The sequence below is a fragment of the Ambystoma mexicanum genome, chromosome 4q (assembly GCF_040938575.1).
Source record: "Ambystoma mexicanum isolate Mex_15411 chromosome 4q, UKY_AmexF1_1, whole genome shotgun sequence".
Taxonomy (NCBI): Eukaryota; Metazoa; Chordata; class Amphibia; order Caudata; family Ambystomatidae; genus Ambystoma; species Ambystoma mexicanum.
The window spans coordinates 252,081,689-252,105,064 of NC_090928.1; the positions used below are offsets into that span (position 1 = coordinate 252,081,689).

At 49.1% G+C, this 23,376-nt stretch overlaps 1 protein-coding gene across 3 annotated transcripts in view; it reads left to right on the forward strand.

The window, feature by feature from the left end:
- ATL2 (atlastin GTPase 2) overlaps positions 1-23,376 on the forward strand; it is an 822,570-nt gene that overhangs the window by 717,114 nt on the left and 82,080 nt on the right. The window lies entirely within an intron of this gene.

Consider the following 23,376-nt stretch of genomic DNA (forward strand, 5'->3'; position numbering starts at 1 on the left):
AAGAAAACCTCTAGTTGAGAGGTGGTCTTGACCATGCACAATGGATCAATTCTGTAAAAGTGAAATTGATGCAGCTACTAGGTTGATTAAGATGACTAGCTGTGCCCTAAATCTACTCTTCGAATGGATTGTGTCCTCCAACGTATTCCTCATCTTAGATACATTCATCCAGCTTTAGCTGCTTCGGACATTTTTTCTCGGCAGAGGGCGCTGTGCGTCGATGTCGTTGAGTGGAAAGCCTCTCTCGAGGGTGACGTCATCGGGTATACAAGTAGGTTGGCAAGGAAGCGAGAGAAGGCAAAGGAGAAAAGGGAGGTCTTGAGCAGCTGCTGGAATTTCCGGTGGTCTGGCTCAAGTCTGAAAGGGGCAATAGAGGCGGCTCCAGGGGGAGGCAGCTGCAGAGGATCGAGATCTATCCCTGACTCTGCTTGGAGCAGTGTTTGGCCCTCTGAGTTCGAAGTAGCTAAGCGAAGGGCTCTAGAAGGAAGGTATTTAGGCAGAGAGTTGGATATAGTGAGGACCTTGGCCCCAGTAAGCCTTGTGGACAATGCAGAGGGTCTTGAACTTTATCCTTGCAGCCACCGGGAGCCAGTAGGGAGATGTGGTCACTGGGCTTGAGGCCAAGGATACGTCGCACAGTCCTGTTCTAGTTTAGTTGCAGCGGGCAAAAGGTAGTTGGGCAGCTTGAGAGGCTGTTGCAGTAGTCCAGCCTGGAGAGAACCAGCTCTCTGGAGACAGTGAGCTTCTGGGTGAAGGTGAGAAAAGAGAGAATGCCTGAGGTGCAGCTGGAAGTGGGCTTTCTTGGCAAGGTCCACTATATGAGGAGAGGGTGGATGCGAAAATGACGTTTTTTTTGCCTCACCGGAACGCAAGGTTAGTGGGCCCGAGGAGGGCGTCCAAGAGCAGGAAAGCGGGAGCAGGGGTCCCAATGAGAATGGTCTGTCTTACTGGCATTGAGGCAGTGATCGTTGGAGGTGCACCTTTCCTGAATCGCGGATATACGGTCTGGAATGGGAGGAAGGAGTTGGAGGCTGAGGGAATCCTGAAATAGAGCGGAGTGTAATCCTCATAACACTAAAAGAAGGTGGAGATCAGATGGGCCAAATAGACATTGAAGGGTGAGAGGATAGAGCCCTGGGGGATACAACATGTGGAGAGAGGTGGACCAAAGCTGGACCTGGGAGGGTCGGTCCAGGAGGAAAGTAAGCCACGCCAGGGACTGATCCATGATGCCCAGGTTCTCGCACAGTTGATTGATCAGGATGGTATGATGGACTTTATCAAAAGCAGAGGAAAGATAAAGGACGATGAGGACCAAGGGAGAGCTGGAATCAAGTTTAGAGATGAGATCTTCACGGGTGTTCAGGAGAGCAGTTTCCGTGCCTCTGGCTGCTCTGAAGCCAGACTGATGGTCATGGAGACAGCCAACAGATTGTGTGGAGTGAAAGCTGGGAGATGGCCCTGTGATGGAGTGATAGAAATCGGGCAATAGTTTGGCGGACAGGTAAGATCGGCAGAAAACTTTTTTTTTTAGGAGGGGATGCACAAGGGAGTGCTTGAGGAGAGAGGCGGGAAAGATCCAGTGGTGAAAGTGATTACAGAAATCATCCAAGGCTGGAGCGAGGGTGGCAATGTGGTCCTTAATAGTTCTGGAAGAGCAGGGGAGCACCTGTTTGGATGACCTTTTCATAGATCTGACTTGTCTAGCAACATTGTCAGGTGGTGTTGGGGAGAGAGAGAGAGAGAGAGAGAGAGAGGGAGGAAAGAGGATGGAGAGGCGGCCAAAGGGGACTTGCGAAAGGTAGAGTGGGAGGAGGAATCGTAGAGGACGGGATGTCCTGGGTTTTAGTGGTGAAATGAGAAGCCAGAGCCACACAGAGGGGCTGGGAGGGGAACAGGAGAGGTGGAGGCTGCCGTCGGATTAGCCAGCTCCTTCCTCATTTAGTTTGGCCATGTTGAATGCAGCAGAGACGCAGGTTTGAATATGGACCCTCTTCTTGGAGAAGACTGAGTCTGTATTGCCTTTGGAGCAGGCGGCAAGCCAGTTTCAGGGAATGCGGCTGAACCACTCCACTTCCCTCCAAGCCACCTGCACTTGCATTTCAGGGCGGCTAGGTCAGTCATACCAAGAGTTGCTTAGCTTCAGACGGATCCTCATGATTGGGACAAGGATGTCCAAGGTGTTGGAGATGGAGAGACGCAGGTTAGAGGACTGTGGGAGTCAGCCGCAGGAGTAGGAGGAGGAGCAGAGAAAGTTGAGGCAAAGGCGGCCGGCCACTGACACTTGCTTCATGGGCCGAATGGCCGAGAAGGAAGGTGGCAATGCTGGGGTGGGCTTTGCCTGGCGGACAAGTTTCAGGTGGGAAGAGAGCAGAAAGTGGTCAGTCCAAGAGAGGAGTAGCGAGAGGGTTAAGGAGGGGAATGTCTGCTAGACACAACTTAGATGTTCTCATCGAACAGTATCGGACCAGCGGGTAGAATGGAAAGGGAGAGAGTCGCAGAGGTTGCGGAAGAGCCCACACTAGGGTTTGGAAGCATCCAGATTTGAAGTCTACGAGGAGAGGATGAGGTAGAGGCGGGAAGAGGACGACATGGCCAGGTGGCCTGTAGATGGTGGCCAGTCGGGGAGATTGAATGCCTGGTTTGCAGGCTAAGGAGGAATAGGAATGATGTAAACGGGGTCCTTCTCATGAAAGATCAGGGCCACTCTACCTGCAGGCTGGTTAGTTCTGGGCTCTTGTCCTCAGGGCGGAGGGTGTCAAAATGTGTGACAAAGCTGGCTGCAAACCATTTCTGTGAGCGAGGAGGTGGCAGATGTCAGAGGAGTGTTTGACAGAGCGAGAGTAGCTACCTGGAGCAGTTTGCTACATTTGGTAGACTTCCAGGGTGGGGTACAGGAGTGAGGAGCCACCAATGGAAGTGCCAGCGGGGCCCAAGAGTGGGAAGTGCCAGATTGAGGGGGCAAATGGGTCATAGAGGAGGGGGGCTGCCAGAGAAGAGGCGGTGGATTGAGGGGGCAGAGGAGCCAGAGAGGTGGTGTAGGGGTTGGCAAAAGAAGGGAGGAAGTTGAGACGCGAGAGATGCCTATCCAGGAGGAGATTGGGCTGAGATCCCTGGATCATGAAGGTACCATTAAGATGGACATTGATGATGGCTTTGGAGGAATGGAAGGAGGCCAAGAAGACCTCCCATTGGGAGCAGAGGAGAAAGAGCGAACAGAGACAATGAGGGGTCATATGTCTGGAGAGGGGACAACAAAGAGGATGTTGGCCAGTCTGACTGGAGAAAGCGCTGATGTAGTTATCGGCAATAGGAAGGGCTGGGTTGGAGACCAGGGTATCCCTCTTGAACTTTATCCTTCCCGACTTGGTGAGAGGGATAGGATAGGAGATAGAGTAGCCGTTGGAGAAGATGGTAGAAATACAGCACCATAGAAGGTGTGAATAGGAAGTATGGGAGCGGCGTACAGGTCAGCAATGCACAGCGCAGGATGCACAGAAGGGGGGGGGGTCACAACAGTGGGGAACATGAGAGAAGCGGCTATCACACCACAAGAACACAGTGAGGACTAAGAACAAGGGAGGACTGGGGGCGCACACAGATCAACCTAGAGGTGGGGGGGAATAAATGGACACAGCAGTAACCAACAGTAGAATTGGGAACCTAGAGTGAGAGCATAGTGGCCACAACGGACTCTAATCAACAGTAGAGTAGGCACCTAGAGGGGGTGAACGGACCTAGAAAGCAAAACAGTTAAGTGTGGGGGCACAGCAACCTCAGGACACAACAGACTTGCACAACACCGCTAACCGCAAGAGGGGAAAGAGATGGAGCATGTTAAGCCAGACGCGTACTTCTACTTAACCGCAACGCCTGGAAGTTTAGTAGATGGCAGTAGTGGCTGCTCCCACTGCCTGCCCCTTTCTTAACTTATGGTCGCCGCTACCCCTGCATCGCTAAACACATGTTGCACAACACTTTGGCCTGCATAGGCTTTGCTGCAGAGGTTTCCGATCCTCTGCTCAAAAAGGATCCAAAGCGTGGACATGGCGCAATGTGCTACGTATCAACTGGCCAGCATCGCCTGCAGTGCTGCGTCACGCAACACTGCTTCCTTGGCCTGCGCAGGCTTTGAAATGTCTAGCAATATAATGCAAAGTAGGGGGCTCTGCAAAAGATTCCCTAATGGGACACAAGCTGGCAATGCCTCAGCCAGAGGTAGGGTGGACATCTCTTCACTCACTCTAGTCACACTGGACTGATACTTCGGCTTAAGGCAAGTTCTACCTTTAGCCCCACAGTACCTTAGGTTAGGAGAAGCAAACTTAGCTGGATTCTCCTCTGGGCAGCAACAATGGGCCCGGTCTCCTGATTCCTCAGTCTGATGACAAAAGGAAGGACTCTGAATGGGATGTCACAGCAGCAATTGAGAGAGAGAGCGCAAGAGAGGGGGGACCTGAGGCACGTATTTGTTAGTTTTCCTTGGTCTGTCTGCGGTTTTGGCTCCTTTTTATCAACTCCAACATAGGACAGTGTTCGCCTGGTCGATCTTCGATTCTGAATTCCTGCACTCTGGGGGGGACTTAGATGAGTGGGATTGTGCCTCTAGAGGTCCAGCTGGAGCTCATCATTTCTGGACGGATTCACCCTTGCTAAGCGTTGCACTGCAAATTGGTTGGCTGTCTTTTGGTATTCTCAGTCTGCCGCCCTGAAGAGTCACAGCGCCTCAGGAGATAGCTTGATTTGTAGTTGGTCTTGAGGCTAGTTGGTCCCACCAGCCAAAGGGAAGGAGTTGTGGTCGTGGGAGCTCCGCTGTCGATAAGAAAACGGGGTCAGGAAGGTCCGCAGTGGTCACTTCAGTTACTGCAAGGGTCTTCAGCTTCAGATCTTCTGTTCCAGTGGTAGACCTGCCTTCTGCCTCTGGAACCACTCTTAATATTCAGCTTTCCCACTCACTCCTCTGCAAACTCTGCATTTTGCAGAAAGGGGTGGGTGTCTGTCCAATCAGGGCAGCCAGTCCCCCAGTGGGAACTTGTTCCATTCAGGCACTCTAGCAGACAAAGTGCAGGGGAGTGTTAAACTCCTCCCCTACTTTCCTGCCTTTGCATACACACTGAAGTCTAGGGCGGGACACCCAAGGGTTCCTGCCAAAGGCAAAACACACACCCCTCCCCCTTGCAGAATGGTAGAAGGGCTAACAAAGGGCAACCCACAAGAAAAGGCACAAAAAGAAAGGGGCCACCATGTTCGAACATAGGTGGCTATATTCTGCATAACCGAGACATTGAATAAAGTCTGCGGTAAAAAATAGCACAATAGTTGGTAAAAACACATCCACTGCCACCAGCCATCACTGTCGGGTTGTCACTATGACTAAAATGTCACAGTAGAAGAGAGAAGGGGATACGGAGTATCCTCTTAGCGCTCCAAGAAGGTGGGGGTGTGCTAATCTCTCAAAGGATAAAGTTTTACGAAGGATACGTGTATCCCTCTATGCTTAAGAATAGTAGTTAAGCATAGTGAAAATCTCAAAGGAGAATTCAAAGGGTTCCCGGCACCACTGTACATATGGTGATGTGTACTGCAAAAGCGAAACATTGATGCCTTTAAATAAATGTGGAGGAAAGCCGACTCTGTTGTAAAGGTGGAACAAAGAAAACTGTTTCTAAAGTCAGAGCAGATCAGAATGAAAGATGGGAGGGGAAGGCTCCCCTCATTCAGGATAAAAAGAAAAAGGTCTAGAAGTCCAGCAGAAAGTGCTGGGGGTGGTTCACTAGGAAAGGGGATTAAGCATTCAATTTGAAATCTCACTTACACCCAGTCAGCAAGGGACTCTGTGTTGCAGGTATCCTCATGTGTCCCTGTTAGGGGGACAAATCTTCACCACCCCACAGTGGAAGCCAGTCTCGCCACAGATTCATCCCTGTCAGGTTTGGGAGCTCACCGCCTAGATCTGAGAGCACACAGCCTGTGGTCTCAATCGTAGCAACCAGAAACATCAATCTGCTGGAACTAGTTGCTGTGTCCAAAGCCTTTAAAACCAAGATACAGGGGAAGACAATTCTGGTCCTTACAAACTGCACCATGGCCTTGTACAACCTTAACAAACAGGTGGCCACTGGTTCTCCAGGGCTATACAAATGTCAGAGCATTTGGAAGTGGGCACTCAAACATGACCTGTTCCTATTGTCACATGTTCCAAGGGAACACAATCTTCTGGCAGACAAACTCGGAGACTTGAACCCACCCATAGAGCACGAGTGGCGATTGCAAGAACACATTCTACAAAACGTCTTTGCAGAATCCGGTTATCCAGACATAGGCCTGTTCACAACTCTGGAGAATGCACAATGCCCAAACTACAGCTCCAGGTACCCGCAGAGAAGATATTATTCTGATGCTTGTTAATCTGTTTAGAATCACATGCTGTGCATATAGTCCGACATCCAGTGGTAACCGCGGAGTATTGCATCTTGTCTTTCGGGGACCGAAAGGGAACATCGGCGTAGGCGTGTCTGTAACACTATCCCTATCGTGACGCGTAGTGTACCCAAAATCCCTCACGCGCCGAGGTCCCTCAGATAACTGGTCACCCTATAGCAGAGCTCTTACAGAAAATACATTATCTTATACCGACTTGTCGGTTATCCCCCGTTAAGTCACTTCGGTCACAAGAACATCTTCGATGAAGACTGCAGGGGATTCGTCTACGGCGGTGGATTCCAGCACCTAAGATCCGGCGGCCAGATTTTCCACGTGGTCGGGCCCTCTGGCCAACCTTTACAATAGGGAAAGTGGGGTCAGGGTGGCCATATTTTTGCTATGTCTTTCCTCCTTTCCCCTCTTTACCCTTTTGGTCTGGTCATCTTCCCCTTTGGCTATGGAGAGGACTCCTCCTTTTAGGTTCTGCCCTAAGTGTAGTGTCGGGTGTGCGGCCTGCAAACTCCTTTGGCTTAAATCCCTTAATGAGCGCCGTGTAAAGCGGTGGGCTGCATACGGTATGTCGCGGGAGGAACCCCCTTCCCCCACCGCCACACCCGCTGAGAGTGGCGGGGACACCTCAGATGACCAAACATCCGTTGCGGATGTTATAGACCTCGGGGAGGACACTTCTAGGTCCGCCACGCTCGTCCCTGACCCTTTAAGGCCTGACTCTGGTCTCCCTTCAGGGACAACACCCGGCGACCGGGGCGTACAAACGCATCACACTAAGACAACCCCTACACCGGTTTCGACATCTTCGTCGAAAAAGGTGAAGCGCCAACAGGGCCGCCGAAAATTTCGACTTTCCTCGGATCGCTCAGATCCAAAGCCGTCCCCGCAGCAGCGTCTTGTGACTGGGCAATCAAAAACAAGTAAGGGTGCTACTCCAAAAACGTCACATGTCGAAGCGCGGAAATCCGACGCTGTGACGGTCCCGAAGGCCGCAGTAGGCCTGAAAACTATGACTAGGCCTCTAGTCAAAAAGCTGACCACTAGGCCCTCTAGCGCTGTGGAAGGTAATACACCTAGACCATCGGAGCAACTATCTCACGCCGATTCGGCGACTATCGAAGACCGCATCGAGAGAATTACGGCGGTGGTGGGTCTTACCCTGGTTCCGCCTAAAATCATGGGGCAAGCCGCGGAAAAATCTTCGGATGCGGTTTGGGGCCCTGATTCTCACGATACGTATGAAGATAGCCAAGAGCCTCTTTCCGACACCCTAAGACTCTTTTCGGCGCCATAGGGCGGAAGACGACGTTTTTCCACCCGTAGGTCTGCCTGGGTCGTCCAAATGGACTAGAGAGAAATTCGAAGGCTGTATGGATCGGCTGGAGAAGATTGTCAGTTTTTCCGATCATCCATCCCCGAAAAGGTCTCGTAGAGCCTAAACTCCATTTTTCTTATCAAGATCAGCCTTCTGTCCCCATCCAGCAGGAAGACATTGTCCACATGGACACATGTAGGGACATTTACAATGAAGAAGCTTAATTTCTACAGAATTCTGAAGAGGAACAGCAGGGTATCAGACAATTGGGAAGAAACCCAGCAGGAAGGAACAGACCCATGGACACAGCAAGATCGGGACACTGATGTTTTGTCTAGATTCCCCTCCGTTCACCCTGGCTCGCCAGGCCTCATCTGTAGATGACCAAATGGCCTTCAAATCTATCTTGAAAAAAGCAGCTGAACACTTTCAGATCTCTACTCAAGAGTCTGTGCCTGAGCAAGATTTTGTAAAGGATATCCTTAAGGAGAAGCCTCAATCTAGCCAAGCCATCCCCCTCCTTAATTCCATCAAGAGAAGGTTGGCCCCCTCCTTGCTATCACAAGCTCAAACTCGGGCAGTGAACCCAAGAGTGGAAAAATAGTTTTGCCCTTCTCCTTCTGACCCTCTATACATTAGAATGCACGCCATCCCAGACTCGTTGGTAGTGACTACCACCTGAAAAAGGGCAGGGGGGACCCTTTGCGACTGGGGAAGCACCTCCGGACTAGGAATCGAAGAGACTGTATGCTCTAGGCAAAAGAGTCACCTCGGCTGCCGCACACACTACGTGGATTGCAAATAATACCACACTGTTGGCAAGCTATGCTGACGCTCAGTGGAACCTGCTCCAGGAAGGCCTCCAAGAGGTTCCTGAACCTGTCAAATCCAAGCTTCTCTCTATTGTAATCGAGGGAAGACAAGTTAACCAGAATGTGATTAAAAACACCCTGGACACGGCTGAAACAGCAGGCAGGTCTCTGGCCCAAGGGACCCTACTCAAAACAAACTTGGCCGCGTACTTCAGGGTTTAAACCAGAGACTCAAGCCTCTCATCAATAAGCCTAGTGAGGAAGCTAACCTCTTCGGGGAAAGCGGTTGATGAGGCCTTGGAAACAGCTATAAAAGAGCTAATAGGTAATAACTCTTGGCGGTCTCTGAGGGAAGGCCAGTGCCGGTTAAAACTATGGCACAGGGAATTTCAACATAGGACTAACTTCAGGAAACTCTGCATACTACCCTTCAAGGAAGGGGCCAGCGACGCAGCAGAGGTAGAGGCCCCAATCCCAGAAGAGCCGCAGCCTCTGGTCAAATGACCACCTGATCCAGGTCCCCTTCCATGTCACCCCGGTCGGGGGGGGCGATTAACATCTTTCCTCACGGCATGGAAGGGGATAACTTCAGACCAGTGGGTCATAAAGATGGTCGCCCATGGGTACTACGTGGAATTCGCCCGACCTCCACAATTCAGACCGCTGCACTCACGGCACCTTTCACCGGACCATCTGGAGATCCTGAATCAAGAGGTAGAAGTGCTGCTGGGAAAGGACGCCATAGATGCTGTCCCTATTCTTCAAGTAAACTAGGGTATTTATTCAGTGTACTTCCTTGTACCCAAAAAGGACCTCACCATGCGCCCTGTTCTAGACCTGCGCCCAGCAAACAAGTTCATAAAACCCCAGACGTTTTGCATGGTAACACTACAGGAGGTGATCCCACTGCTGAAACAAGGGGACTACATGGCAACATTGGACATGAAAGATGCAGAATTTCATATTTCAATGTGCGCACAGGAAATATCTAAGGCTCATGATAGAGGACAGGCATTACCAATTCAAGGTACTCCACTGCCACATCGCCTCAGCGCCATGGGTGTTTACCAAGGTCCTGGCAGTGGCTACAGCACACCTGCACAGACTATCCGTCCCAGTTTACCCTTACCTTGACTGGCTCACCACGGGGGACTCATTCAACACATGTTTTTCAAACACCCAAAAAACAGTAGATCTTCTCTTCAGTCTGGGTTTCTCAATCAACCAGAAGAAATACCGTCTAGTCCCCAGTCAAACAAAACAATTTCTGGGAGCTCTAATTCGGACGGAAGACTGTCTCGTCTTCCCCTCCTACGAGAGGGTTCAGAATGATTCTTCAGTTCCCTCGATATGTAGGCAGTCGGGAGGTGACGGTTTGCAAAGCCATGCGCTTGCTAGGAATGATGGCGGCGTGCATATACTTGGTTCCCCACGTGCGGCTGCGCATGCGTCCCATGCAAGAGTGGGTCAACAGCCAGTGGTGTCAGGCCAGCGGACAATGGGAAGATCTGGTAGTTGTCTCGCCAGCCCTTGTTCTCTCTCTGCAGTGGTGGTCCAGAGAAAACCTCTTGAAGAGGAAAACCTTCACCACCCCCGCAGTGGAAGCCACTCTCACGACAGACGCATCTCTCACGGGATGGGGGGGGCTCACCTGCTTCAGGAGACGGCACACGGAGTGTGGTCCCCTCAAGTAGCGTCCAACCATATTAACTTACTGGAGCTATTAGCAGTGTTCAAGGCATTGAAGGCCTTTCAGACGCAACTGCAAGGGAAGACGGTGCTGATTCTAACAGACAGCACTACAGCCATGTATTACCTGAACAAACAAGGGGGCACTCACTCTCCATGGCTATCCAAGCTGTCCCAAAGCATTTGGATATGGGCTCTCAGACAAAAGATGTTTGTTATCCCAACCTGTTCCAGGGGAACTCAATCTTCTGGCAGACGTACTCAGCAGAGATTTTCCTCTGCCCGAAGAATACGAATGGCTTCTGCACAAAGACGACGTGTCCAACGTCTTCACAGAATGGTGTTGCCCAGAGATCGACCTGTTAGCAACTCAGTAGAACGCCCAATGCCAAGACTACGCCTCCAGGTACCCCCAGAACCGATCGAAGGGGAACGGTCTCTAGATAACACGGTCAGGGAGATTTGTCTATGCTTCCCCAACGACTCCGCACCCCCCCACCCCCCGACTTTCCTCAACAAGGTAGTACACAAGATGCACCAAGAACCAGTTACCATGATACTGGTGGCCCCCATGTGCGCCCGCCAACCCTGGTTCGCTCATCTGATGGAAATGTCCCTCTCCCCACCAGTGAAACTACCCTGCCCGTACAACATGTCTCGGGACAGGGGGGAGACCCTACACCCATGTCCACAAACTCTGACCTTATCAGCTTGGTTCCTGAGGTCATAGTTTGGACACCTACAGCTCCCTCAGTGGTGCATGGACATACTCAGGGAGGCAACTGAACACATGTTATTGCTATGCCAGCAAATGGAAACTTTTGTCATCTGGTGTAATTCCAAGGGTGTCAATCCCATCGATTGCTCACCCACACATTGTGCTGTACCTAAACCATTTGTTGGACAATGGATTTGTCTTCAATTCCCTAAAGGTTCATCTGGCTGCACTTTCAGCCTACACCACATCGCAACAAAGTGTTGTGGTGGAAGATACCGGTGACTAAGGCCTTTATGGAAGGGGTTAAGAGGATTTATCCTCCCATTTCTCACCCAGCTCCTGGGTGGGACCTAAATGTGGTTTTGACCAGGCTCATGGGAGCTCCTTTTGAGCCTATGCATGAAGCAAGTCTATAGGACCAAACTTATAAAACAGCCTTTCTAGTGGCTATCACTTCTATCAGAAGGGTTATGGAACTGCAGGCACTTTCTTTCCTAGACCCCTTTGTTACAGTACAAGGATAAGGTAGTTCTGCGCACGCACCCCAGATTTGCGCCTAAATTCATATGGAACTTCCATGTGAACCAGTCGATTGAACTACCTACCTTTTCCGGAATCCCACTAGCATGGTTGAAAGAAGCCTACACACACACTAGATGTGTGCAGGCTAGTCATGTTCTACCTGGAAAGAACTAAACCACTGAGGAAGACAAAACAATTTTCGTCTCGGTGGCAGCTGGAAGAGAAGGGGATCCTGTCTCTAAATCGGCTATCTCAAGGTGGATTGCCAAATGCATCGTACTGTTACTCTTGCTAAGAGAGAACTGCCCTTCAAGCCTAGAGCACATTCTACTCGAGGCACTGGGGCATCCATAGTGTTCCCCTAGAGTCCATTTGCAAAGCGGCAACCTGGAGTTCTGTACACACCTTTACAAAACACTATTGCCTAGACACTCATTCTAGGTCTGATCCTCAGGTGGGACAAGCAGTACTAAGACATCTTTTCTCTACTATTCCTTCTCACAACCCACCTCCAACTCCGGGTACTGCTCGCTAGTCGATGCGCAGCATGTGATTCTAAGCAGATTAACAAGCATCAGAAGACATGCATTACTTACCGTAATAGCATTTCTGATGATTGTATCTGCTTAGATTCACATGAGCCCTCCCTACCTCCCCGCTCGGGGTGGAAGGAACATAGACGTCTTACTACTTTTATCTCCATGTACTCACTGACTATAGCCTTGGGCTCCATCATGGCACAAAAAATACAATCGGAGGGACCTTGGCGTGAGAGGGATTTTGGGTACACTACACGTCATGATAGGGATAGTGTTACAGACACACCTATGCCGACGTCCCCGAAAGACCAGATGCAATACTCTGCGGTTACCACTGGATGTCGGATTATATGCACAGCATGTGAATCTAAGCAGATACAATCAGCAATACTATTACGGTAAGTAATGCATGTCATATCTTATTTGTATTGCGCCCGTAGACCTGTATTTCAGAGCGCGGCAAGGGAGGGGAACCAGGGAGAACAAAAACAAAGCTCTTACTAGGCCCAGTGACATTGAGAACGTGCAGGTGCCATTTGAGAGGCAAAGTGGAAAGTGCAGAGCAAAGGAACAAAAAAGGTACAAGGGGAATGGTCTTTGGATAATCTGGTCTGGGAGCTTTGCCTACGCTTTTCCTTCAATTCCGCCACTGAACAGGATAGTTCACAAGATGCACCAGGAACAGGTCACTCTGACCGTGGTGGCACAAATGTGCGTGCGACAACCATGGTTCTCACTCATGAGAAGGTCTGTCTGCCCACCCAGGAAACTACCTTGCGCCAACAACATGCTGTCACAAGACCAAAGGGAAACACTACATCCATGCCCCCCAAACGCTCAACTTAGCAGCTTGGCTCCTGCAGTCCTAGAGTTTGAGGACCTTCATCGACCTAAAATATGTATGGAAATGTGAATTGAACCACGGAAACCGAACCGACATTGTTACACCAATAAATGCAAACATTCTGTTATTTGATGCAATACAAAAAACATCAGCCCTATTGATCACCTTAAGATATTGTTCTTTATCTAACACACCCGTTAGATTCAGCACTTGTTTTCAACTTACTAACAGTCCACCTTGCTGTCTAATCTGCATTACATCTCAGAGCAAGGGTTCCTGGTGGAACATCCCAGTGATTTAAAGCATTCATGGAAGGGAGGAGTAGAGAGAATTCCCCCTCCTATTTCTCTTAAAAAAAAAGTTTTTATTGATTTTCATACATATAACAATCAACATTGAACATTCCTACGCCCTCGCCCACTCCCCCATTCGCCTCCCTCGGAAAGATCTGTAAGTTCAATTACCATTTGTATTTCCATTTGCCTTTAATTGAACAAGTCTAGTATCTGTATTTTATGTGGCCATCATTGCTCCTTGTAGGATTTCCAAAATCCTGCCCCAGTCTTCTCTGAATTTGTGGGCTTCCCCTGGATAATGTATGTTATACGCTTCATGGGCAGATGTGACCAGATTCTGCATGTCCAGTCAATTGCCATGGGTGGATGTTTCTGTTTCCATTTTTGGGCTATTTCCAGCCATGCTGCGATCAGTAGACCAATGAAGTTGCGTTTGTGTCGTGTTTAAATGTATTCCCTTTGGATCCCATAATCCACATAGCCACACTTCTTCCCCCAGGCTCCCCATGTCTGGAAACATTGACTGCATTTGTATCTTTATTTTTGCCCAGTAGTGTTGCCGGGCCGGTCACCCACCCCGCCGCATTCTCTCCAGCATACGTTTGGTGAGTTTCGGAACATCGTGTGGAGTCTTTCTGGTGTATGCCACTTTATAATTATTTTCATCCACATTTCTTTAGTCTGTATTGATCTCATGAATTTATGTATTGCCCCCATATGTAATCCCATCGTTCCTTTGCTGGCCTGGTTTTTAATGTCTTTTCCCATCTTTTTATGTATTGCACCTCGGTCCTTAATATATACTTATTGTTAAAAGATCCCTCCCCTCGACGTTAGCTGTGAAGCTGTTTCTCCGCCGAGCAAGTTTTCGACGGAGGAGAAGAGACGGAGGAGATCCTTCGGCGCTGCCGAACACGTGGCCAGGCCTCGCCGGCCAACATACAGTAGGGAGAGTGGGGGTTTCGAACTTTTACCTTCTCGTCGAGAATGTCTTTCTTTCTCCCCTATCTTTCCCTTGGGGTTGTTATCACCAGTTTTTATTGCCTCAGCTATGGAGAGGACACCTCTTAAGTTTTGCCTACGCTGTAGGGGCAAATACACTTGGAAGGACAAACACAAGCTCTGTAATCGTTGCTTGCCCCTCGATCATAAAGAGGACAGCTGCGCGGCCTGTAAGCTCTTGAAACCAAGAACTCTTAAAGAACGGAAAGTTAAGAGGTGGGCGGACTACGCTATGTCGAAGTCAGTTTCCTCACCCGCCGCCGCTGTTACAGAAAGTGACGAGGAGGGTGATAACTCTACGTCCGTTACGGAAGTCATTAACCCCCAGAAGGAGCGCTCGCGCTCCTCGACGTCCGTCCCCGGCCCCGACGGGCTCGGCTCACGCCCTGCTTATGGGGATGAACACCCCGGCGACAAGGACGCACACAGACCCCATAGGCCTAAGCACACAACCCACGGCTCTTCTTCGTCCAGGACGAAGGATCCACCAGCGCCGAAGGGGACGCAGGGCACTCCGGCGTCGACCTCAGACCGCAAGGGTCTCAAGCCCCACCCGCAAACGCAGCCGCGACCAGCGATTGGGCTTTCATCTAATACGGGCGCTACCTCAAAAACATCCCACGTAACGCTCCATAGAGCGGCCGTCGAAAAACGAGCAACGCAGGCAACGCCGACTCCAGAACCCTCGACTGACGAACTCATCGTCGTCGAGAGTCTGGCGAGAATTGTTTCCGAGGACAAACGTAAGCGGACGACGAAACAGACGTCGAATACCGCACCCAAGGAAATAGAAACGCCGAAAAAGCACAAGAGTAGCCAGGAACTGCCCCATCCATCTAAAGGCACTTCTGAACTACCGGAGGGCTTTTCTGAGGGCGACGGAAACCTTTCGTCGACGTTGTGGGAGCGTTCGAAGCGTTTTGAAGGTGAAAACACTGATTTCCCCCCTCTAGACTATTCAGGGGTTCCCCATGAGACCCTGGAAAGACTCCATTCTTGTATGGAAAAGATGGAGAGGTTTTTGGGTAGCCAAAACCCACCCACACCCAAAAGACAAAGAGAATGGACCCAGGATGACCCTAGTGTCAAGATTCCTAGGCCGTTTCCCCCTTCTACAGATGCATATGACCTCACTGAAGAGGAGCAATACCTCCAGGAAGATGAGGAGTGTTTAGGTGGAGAGGAAGAACTTGAGGAGGAGAGGTTTGAGGAAGACCCTTACACTAGCGCAGGAGCTTTTGAAGAAGATACAGCTACCTCAAGAACTCCTTAGATGCCGCAGAGACAGCTGGCCGCTCCCTGGTTCAGGGAATACTTCTCAAACACCATGTCTGGCTGCGCAATTCGGGATTTAAGCCAGAAACTCAGGCTTCCCTAATAAATAAGCCCATAGAGCAAACACATCTGTTTGGGAAAGCAGTTGATGAGGCCCTAGAACATGCGAAGAAGGAGTTTGATACCATCAAGACTCTTGACCAAATTTCTAGGCCACCTAACAGACGCAGCTATGGCAATAGACGCTCCTTTCGTGGCCAACGCCAGCAGCAAAGCCAACAACAATTTTACTCTGCTACCAACTGGCCCTCTAACCAAAGCACCCAGTTCAGTCAAAGAGGCCAACGTCGTGGCAAAGGAAGAGGGCGTGGCTCCAGTCCAAAAGGCCCCACGCCCAATACCAACAAATGACCCAAAGATTCGGGTCCCCTCCCATGCATCACCGGTCGGGGGCCGGCTAACATCGTTCCTTTCAGCATGGGAGGGAATAACGTCAGACCACTGGGTATTATCCACCATAGCCCACGGATACTGCATCGAATTCAACGGTTCCCCGAAATACAGACCCCCACGGAACCGACGCATGACACCGGAACACCTCACTATTCTTCTTCAAGAAGTAGAAGAGCTACTGAAAAAAGAAGCTATAGAGGCTGTCCCCCTATCTCAGGTAACAGAAGGTATTTATTCAGTGTACTTCCTTGTACCCAAAAAGGACTTAACCATGCGCCCTGTATTAGATCTGCGCCCAGCGAACAAGTTTGTCAAACCCCAAAAGTTTCGTATGGTGACCTTGCAGGAAGTAATCCCACTGTTATCACAGGGGGATTACATGACAACACTAGACATGAAAGATGCATACTTTCATATTTTAATGTTGCCAGCGCACAGAAAATACCTCAGGTTCAAGATAGAGAACAAACACTACCAGTTCAGAGTACTACCCTTCGGGATAGCATCTGCACCAAGGGTATTTACGAAAGTACTGGCAGTGGCAGCGGCCCACCTGCGCAGATTATCCATCCCGGTTTACCCGTACCTCGACGACTGGCTCATAACAGGGGATTCTTACGAAACATGCTTCTCCAATACCCAAAGGACTGTAGACCTTTTGTCCCAACTGGGCTTCTCCATCAACGAAAAGAAGTCCAACTTAGACCCCAGCCAAATCAAACAATTCCTAGGGGCTCTAATTCGAACAAAGGACGGCCTCGTCTTCCCCTCCAACGAGCGGGTCCAAAACATGCTGTTTCAGATCCCCCAATATGTGGCAAGTCGAGAGGTGACGGTACGCAAAGCAATGCGCTTGCTAGGGATGATGGCGTCATGTATTTATTTGGTACCTCATGCGCGCCTGCGCTTGCGCCCAATGCAAGAGTGGCTCTACAGCCAGTGGTGTCAGGCCAGCGGACAATGGGACCATCTGGTGGTGGTCTCGCAGGCCTTGGTTCTCTCGCTACGGTGGTGGACAAAGGAAAACCTGTTATTAGGGAAAACTTTTGCCACACCCGCAGTGGAAGCCACTCTAACCACAGACGCATCCCTTACAGGATGGGGGGCTCACCTATCCCATCAGACTGCTCACGGAGTGTGGACTCCGAGCTTAGCATCCAAGCATATAAACCTGCTGGAACTATTAGCAGTCTTCAAAGCACTGAAAGCCTTTCAGGAACACTTACAAGGAAAGACAGTGATGGTCCTCACAGACAGCACCACAGCCATGCACTATCTCAACAAGCAAGGGGGCACTCACTCTCCAGGACTGTCCAAGCTGTCCCAGAATATATGGAAGTGGGCTCTCAAACACAACATGTTCCTACTATCACAACATGTACCAGGGGAACTCAATCTGCTAGCAGACAAACTCAGCAGAGACTTCCCCCTACCCAAAGAGTATGAATGGCAATTACACGAAAACATCGTCTTAGACGTCTTCACGCAATGGGGTTTCCCGGAAATAGACCTGTTCGCAACCCTGGAGAACTCACAATGCCAAAGTTACGCCTCCAGGTACCCCCAGAACCAGTCCAAGGGGAACGGTCTGTTGATTCAATGGTCAGGGAAATTTGTTTACACCTTTCCCCCGACTCCCCTCAACAAAGTGGTGCACAAGATGCACCAAGAGCAGGTTACCATGATACTAGTAGCCCCAATGTGGGCCCGGCAGCCATGGTTCGCTCACTTGATGGAGATGTCCCTATCTCCCCCAATGAAACTTCCCTGCCCGTACAACATGCTGTCACAAGACAAGGGCAGGACACTGCATCCATGCCCTCAGAACATGAACTTAGCAGCCTGGCTCCTGAGATCATAGAATTTGGACATTTACATCTCCCTCAGAGATGTATGGACATCCTCAGGGAAGCCAGAAAACCTAATACTCGCCACTGCTATTCTAGCAAGTGGAAAAGATTTGTCATCTGGTGTAGAAGTAAGAACATCAACCCGGTTGACTGCTCTGCCACTAACATTATTCTGTACTTGACCCATTTACTGGATTCAGGTCTAGTGTTTAATTCCATTAAAGTCCACCTAGCAGCACTTTCTGCATACACCACTTCCCAACTTAGTGTCGTGGTGGAAGATACCAGTTATCAAGGCCTTTATGGAAGGGGTAAAGAGAATACACCCCCCGATAGCTAACCCAGCTCCCGGATGGGACTTAAACGTGGTACTTTCTAGACTCATGGGCACTCCTTTCGAACCCATGCACAAGGCAACTCTTAAATACCTCACTCTTAAGACTGCTTTCCTAATAGCTATCGCCTCCATTAGGAGAGTAAGTGAACTACAGGCTCTTTCTGTACTAGACCCCTTCGTATCAGTTCACAAGGATAAGGTGGTTCTTCGCACACACCCAAGGTTTGCACCAAAATTCATCTCGAAATTTCATGTAAACCAATCTAAAGAATTACCAACCTTCTTTCAAAACCCTTCCAGCTTGGGAGAAAAAAGTCTGCATACACTAGATGTACGCAGAGCTGTCATGTTCTACATGGAAAGAACCAGATCACTGAGAAAGACTAATCAGTTCTTTGTCTCGGTGGCAGCAGGAAGAGAAGGAGATGCTGTCTCTAAGTCCACTATATCTAGATGAATTGTACAATGCATCACTCTGTTACACTCTTGCTAAGAGAGAACTACCCTTCAAGCCAAGAGCACATTCCACTCGAGGCACTGGGGCTTCCATAGCATTCATTGCAAATGTTCCCCTCGAGTCCATCTGCAAAGCGGCTACCTGGAGTTCTGTGCACACCTTTACAAAACACTACTGTCTAGATGCACACTCTAGATCTGACTCCCAGGTGGGACAGGCAGTATTAAGACATCTTTTCTCTACTGTTCCTTCTCATAACCCACCGCCAACTCCGGGTACCGCTCGCTAGTCTATGCACAGCATGTGATTCTAAGCAGATTAACAAACATCAGAAGACAATGCATTACTTATCGTAAAAGCATTTCTGATGGTTGTATCTGCTTAGATTCACATGCGCCCGCCCTTCCTCCCCGCTCGGATGGAAGGAACATAGACATCCTCTACTATATTTCTCTCTTTTCTGTACTCACTCACGTCTAGAAGGCTCCCTCAGGGCAGAAAAATACAAACAGAGGGACCTCGACGCGTGAGGGATTGTGGGTACAACGCACGTCATTATAGGGATAGTGTTACAGACACGCCTTGTCGACGTCCCCTTTTCGACTACGAAAAACAAAATGCAATACTCCGCAGTGACCACTGGATGTCGGACCTATGCACAGCATGTGAATCTAAGCAGATACAACCATCAGAAATGCTTTTACGGTAAGTAATGCATTGTCATTCAAATGGTGTCGGCTCCCTTGTCGCCACACTCTTAATTCTGGGGGTGTTCAACCAGTGATAAAGCTGGTGATATCTGTATTTGTCGGTCGCATTTAAGTTCAATAACTGTATGCATTCTGCCAAGGATTTTATCTGTTGCGCCTGGTACATATCTCGAACCATTTTGCATCCTGCCTCCTCCTACTTCTGGTATGCCCCTTTTTCTAATCCTGGTGGAAATTCTGGGTTTCTAAATAGTGGCATAAATGGGGCTGGATCTTTAGTTGGTGATCCTTTTTGTGTTGCCTTGTCCCAGACACTTAGCGTCGCTCTCATAATTTCGCTAATTTGAACATTGGGGTGTCTGTTGTCTCCCTAGCCAGAGAAGGTGTCTGGTGGGGGTTGTCCCTACCGCCCTGTCCTGTGCCACCCATATCTTCTGTTAGTTATCCGGTATCCATTCCTTTAATACCTATAGTTGGGCTGATTCATAGTATTTTTGGAAGTGCAGGAGGGCGCAGCCCTTTTCTCTTCTCGGTGCGGTAAGGACCGCTCTTGATACTCTGGGGGTCTTCTGCCATATGTATGTTAAAATCACTTTTGTCAGGGATGAGGGACTCCAATAGGTAGAGCCTGAAAGAGATACACGAGTCTAGTTAATATGGTCATCTTGACCGACATCCTGCCCCACCATGATATCGATAATGGGTTCCATTTCAATAAGTCCCGTTTGATTTTATCTAGGATTTGGCGGTAATTTTGGGCATATACTGTGTCCAAGCTTCCTGTCAGTGATCCCCAGGTATTTAACCCCTCCCTTCGCCACTTTCAACTGTAGCGTAGATGCGACTGTATGTGGTCCTCAACCGCCAGTATCAGGACTTCCGATTTTTTGCCTATTAACAGTCCCGACAATGTGCCGAATGTGTATCTCCTGCAGAAGGTTCGGTAGGGATTTTTCTGGGTCTCCCAGAATCACCAACATGTCATCTGCATATGCGGCGATTTTATGAGACTGCCCTGCCATATCTATGCCTTTTTTTAATGGTCGGATTGTTTCTTATTCGTGACAACAAGGGCTCTTAGAATATCGCGTATAGAAGTGGGGATAGCGGGCACCACTGTTTAGTCCCCTCTCTCAATCTGTTTTCACAGTTCCCCATTCACTGCTATTCGTATTGTTGGCGAGTTATAATTTGCCTGTATCATATTTATAAAGGATCCTCCCATACCCATCTGCCTTAGTATGAGGAAGAGAAGTGACCACTCGACGCGGTCTAACGCTTTCTCTGTGTCGAGTGCCAGTGCTATGGCTGGGGTTTGTTATTCCTATTTTTTTCCACCAAGTGAAACACTCTTCTGATGTTGTCATGCATCTGCCTATTCGGGACAAATCCTGACTGGTCTTGGTGGATCAGTTTCGGGAGAAGTGGCTCCATTCTTTTTGCCAGAATCTTGGTGTATAACTTTGCGTCTAAGTTAATTAACACTATCGGGCGGTATGAGCTTGGGAGTTGCGGATCTTTCCCTCGTTTGTGGAAGACCAATACTTTAGCCTCATTCATCGATTGGGTAATATTGCCTTTCTTTGAATGAATTAACTAGGTCTGTTAGGAGTGGGGTTATTATATCTTTATACCTCTTATAGAACTGTGCTGTATAGCAGTCTGGTCCTGAGGCGTTCTTCCTCGGGAGGTACCCAATTGCTAAATTCACCTCTTCTGTGATTTCTTTATCTAATTGCTGCTTTTCCTCTTCCGATATTTTCGGGAGTGGAACCCTTTCCAGGTAGGAACTCTGTTGCCCCTCGTCTGGATGTTCCGAGTAAAGGACAACCACCCCCCAAAGTTTGAACGTCACTCGTGCTACAATTGGCTGGGTTTCTGGATAAATGGCTTGAATCCGGAGGCTAAAGACCAGTTGAACACTGGAACTGAATCCGATTAGAAGAGGCCTATAGCTACTTTCACTGATGTAGATGCCGGCTAAGTGACAACTGCTGTGCTGACCACGTCATGCGACAGCAAAGACCCCAAGTATCCTTGCCTTGGACTGGTGGGACCAATCAGTCTTAAGACCTGCATTTCGAGCTATCCCACGATGAGTTGTGACCTTCCTGGCTTGGCGCCAATACCCTAGGACCTCGGAGGCGGAGTGCTGTGCATAGTCTTCCAAAGAACTTATTAATCTGAAGCCTCCAGAAGCAAGATTCCACTCTGTAAGTCCCCTCACCAGAGTGCTGGACCGAGATAAAGGCGACTTTTTTGGACAACAGCCATTACTCTAGTGTCTTGAAAAGGGCGCCAAAATCAAAGCCAAAAGAAGCAACAAAGAATCCTGTGCTGGCAGCCTTTCCACTCGATCGCTGCTGCAACATCTCTTCCAGTGTCCTTTCTTTCATCTGAAGACCAAGAATCGACTACTGGAGCTGCTGTATTGTCAGGGTGTCCGCCTGCATAATCTTCACTGCTGAGTTATTGAGACTCGTGGTAACACTTACAATCTTTCACCCACAGTAACTGTTAACTAACAGTTACAGAAGAATTCCACAGGAACTCTTGCCTTTTTACAGTTTGTGCCTGCCTTCTCGACCTCCAATCCTCCCCTCAGAGACTCAGAACTAGATAGGAAAGGACTCATAAAGCCTAGGCTCTGTGAAAAGATTGAAGTAACTTAACCTGTGGTGTTTGTCATAAAGATCTGAAAAAGTAATTGCCAAGTTTTTACTTATCTTTGAATTGCATACTGCCCTTCTAAAAAGTAATTGCTAAGTTCTTAATTACATTTGAATGGTTTTACTGTTCTAAAAAGTAACTCCAAAGTATTGTACGTACTTCGACTTTTCTACAGTTGTGCCTACAGCTGGCCACTGGATCACCAGTGTCCGAATTTGCCTCTGAGAACCCGTGCCTAGATTAGAGGAGGACTGCTAAAGCATAAGACTTCAATGAAGAAAAGTATTACAACTGTTGCCAAGTACTTACTTGCTACTGTTGGTAGTGCAACTGTATTATTCCTTCAACATAATAAGTTACAAGTGTTACCAAGTTATTACTCACTTTTGAATGGCATACTGCCATTCTAGAAAGTATTAGAAAGTTTACTATGAAGTGGTTTTTACTTCAGTCTTTTACACTCTGGTTTACTTAACAGAAGTATTGTATTGGTTTTACATTGTGGTTGCTAATTGTGATAGTGGATAGCTAAGACATGCACTCCCTGACTCCCTCAACTGAGTTATGATAGTTTTCGAAATTAATGGTGCAATGGCATCCCATGGTTTGTGAACATAAGTTTTAATGTTCCAAAAAACAGACAAGGGGAGGACCTTGTGTCTTGTCTTCGCCGTGATCCCTTTGTGACGCCTGCCTGAAGGTGCCAGTGTGTCTGGGCGGACAGTAGGCTGGGAGGACTCTTAAACTCCATGTCTTTGTGCTCCAGTGTGCTGCTTAAGTCCATTTGTAACTGGGAGGCTGGCTGTCCTGGAAGGACAGTCCCCACCCAAAGTTTGAATGCAAGCATGCATGGTGAATGGCTGGGTTCCTACATAAACAACAAGGGTCTTGATGCTGGAGCCAGTGTCGACTCCGGAAGATCCATTTCGAAGAAGTCTGCAGAAGTCCGCCAGATCCATCCGAGTGCTGCTCAAGCCCTCTTTCCCAAGCGACGGGGAAGCTCTGATCTGGATGACTTCCTCCCTTAGACTGGTGGCACCAAACAGTCTGAAGACTCCCTGCATTTTAAGCCATCCCACAATGAGCTGTAACCTTCACAGGCTGAACTGCCCATACACTGAGGCCAGTGATCAGTGCATTTCCTTACGAAGAATGAATCCTCCCAAAATGTTGGAGAACTTATACCAGACCTCCAGAGAAAAGATTCTGCTCCTTTAAGTCCCCTCATCCAAAAGGCTGGGCCGAGAGCCACCCGGGTCGACTGGGCTGTAACCACCCTTCATTCACTAGTGCTATGAAAAGGGCATCAAAACCACATAACCGCAAATTCCTTTGTGAATCGTCTCCACTTGGCTGCTGCAAAGATCCATCAAGAGTCTTTTCAGTCTACCTGGCCAAGATTCCGGTGACCGGATCTGCTACCTCTTCACATGTGATGTACTGAGACTCTTG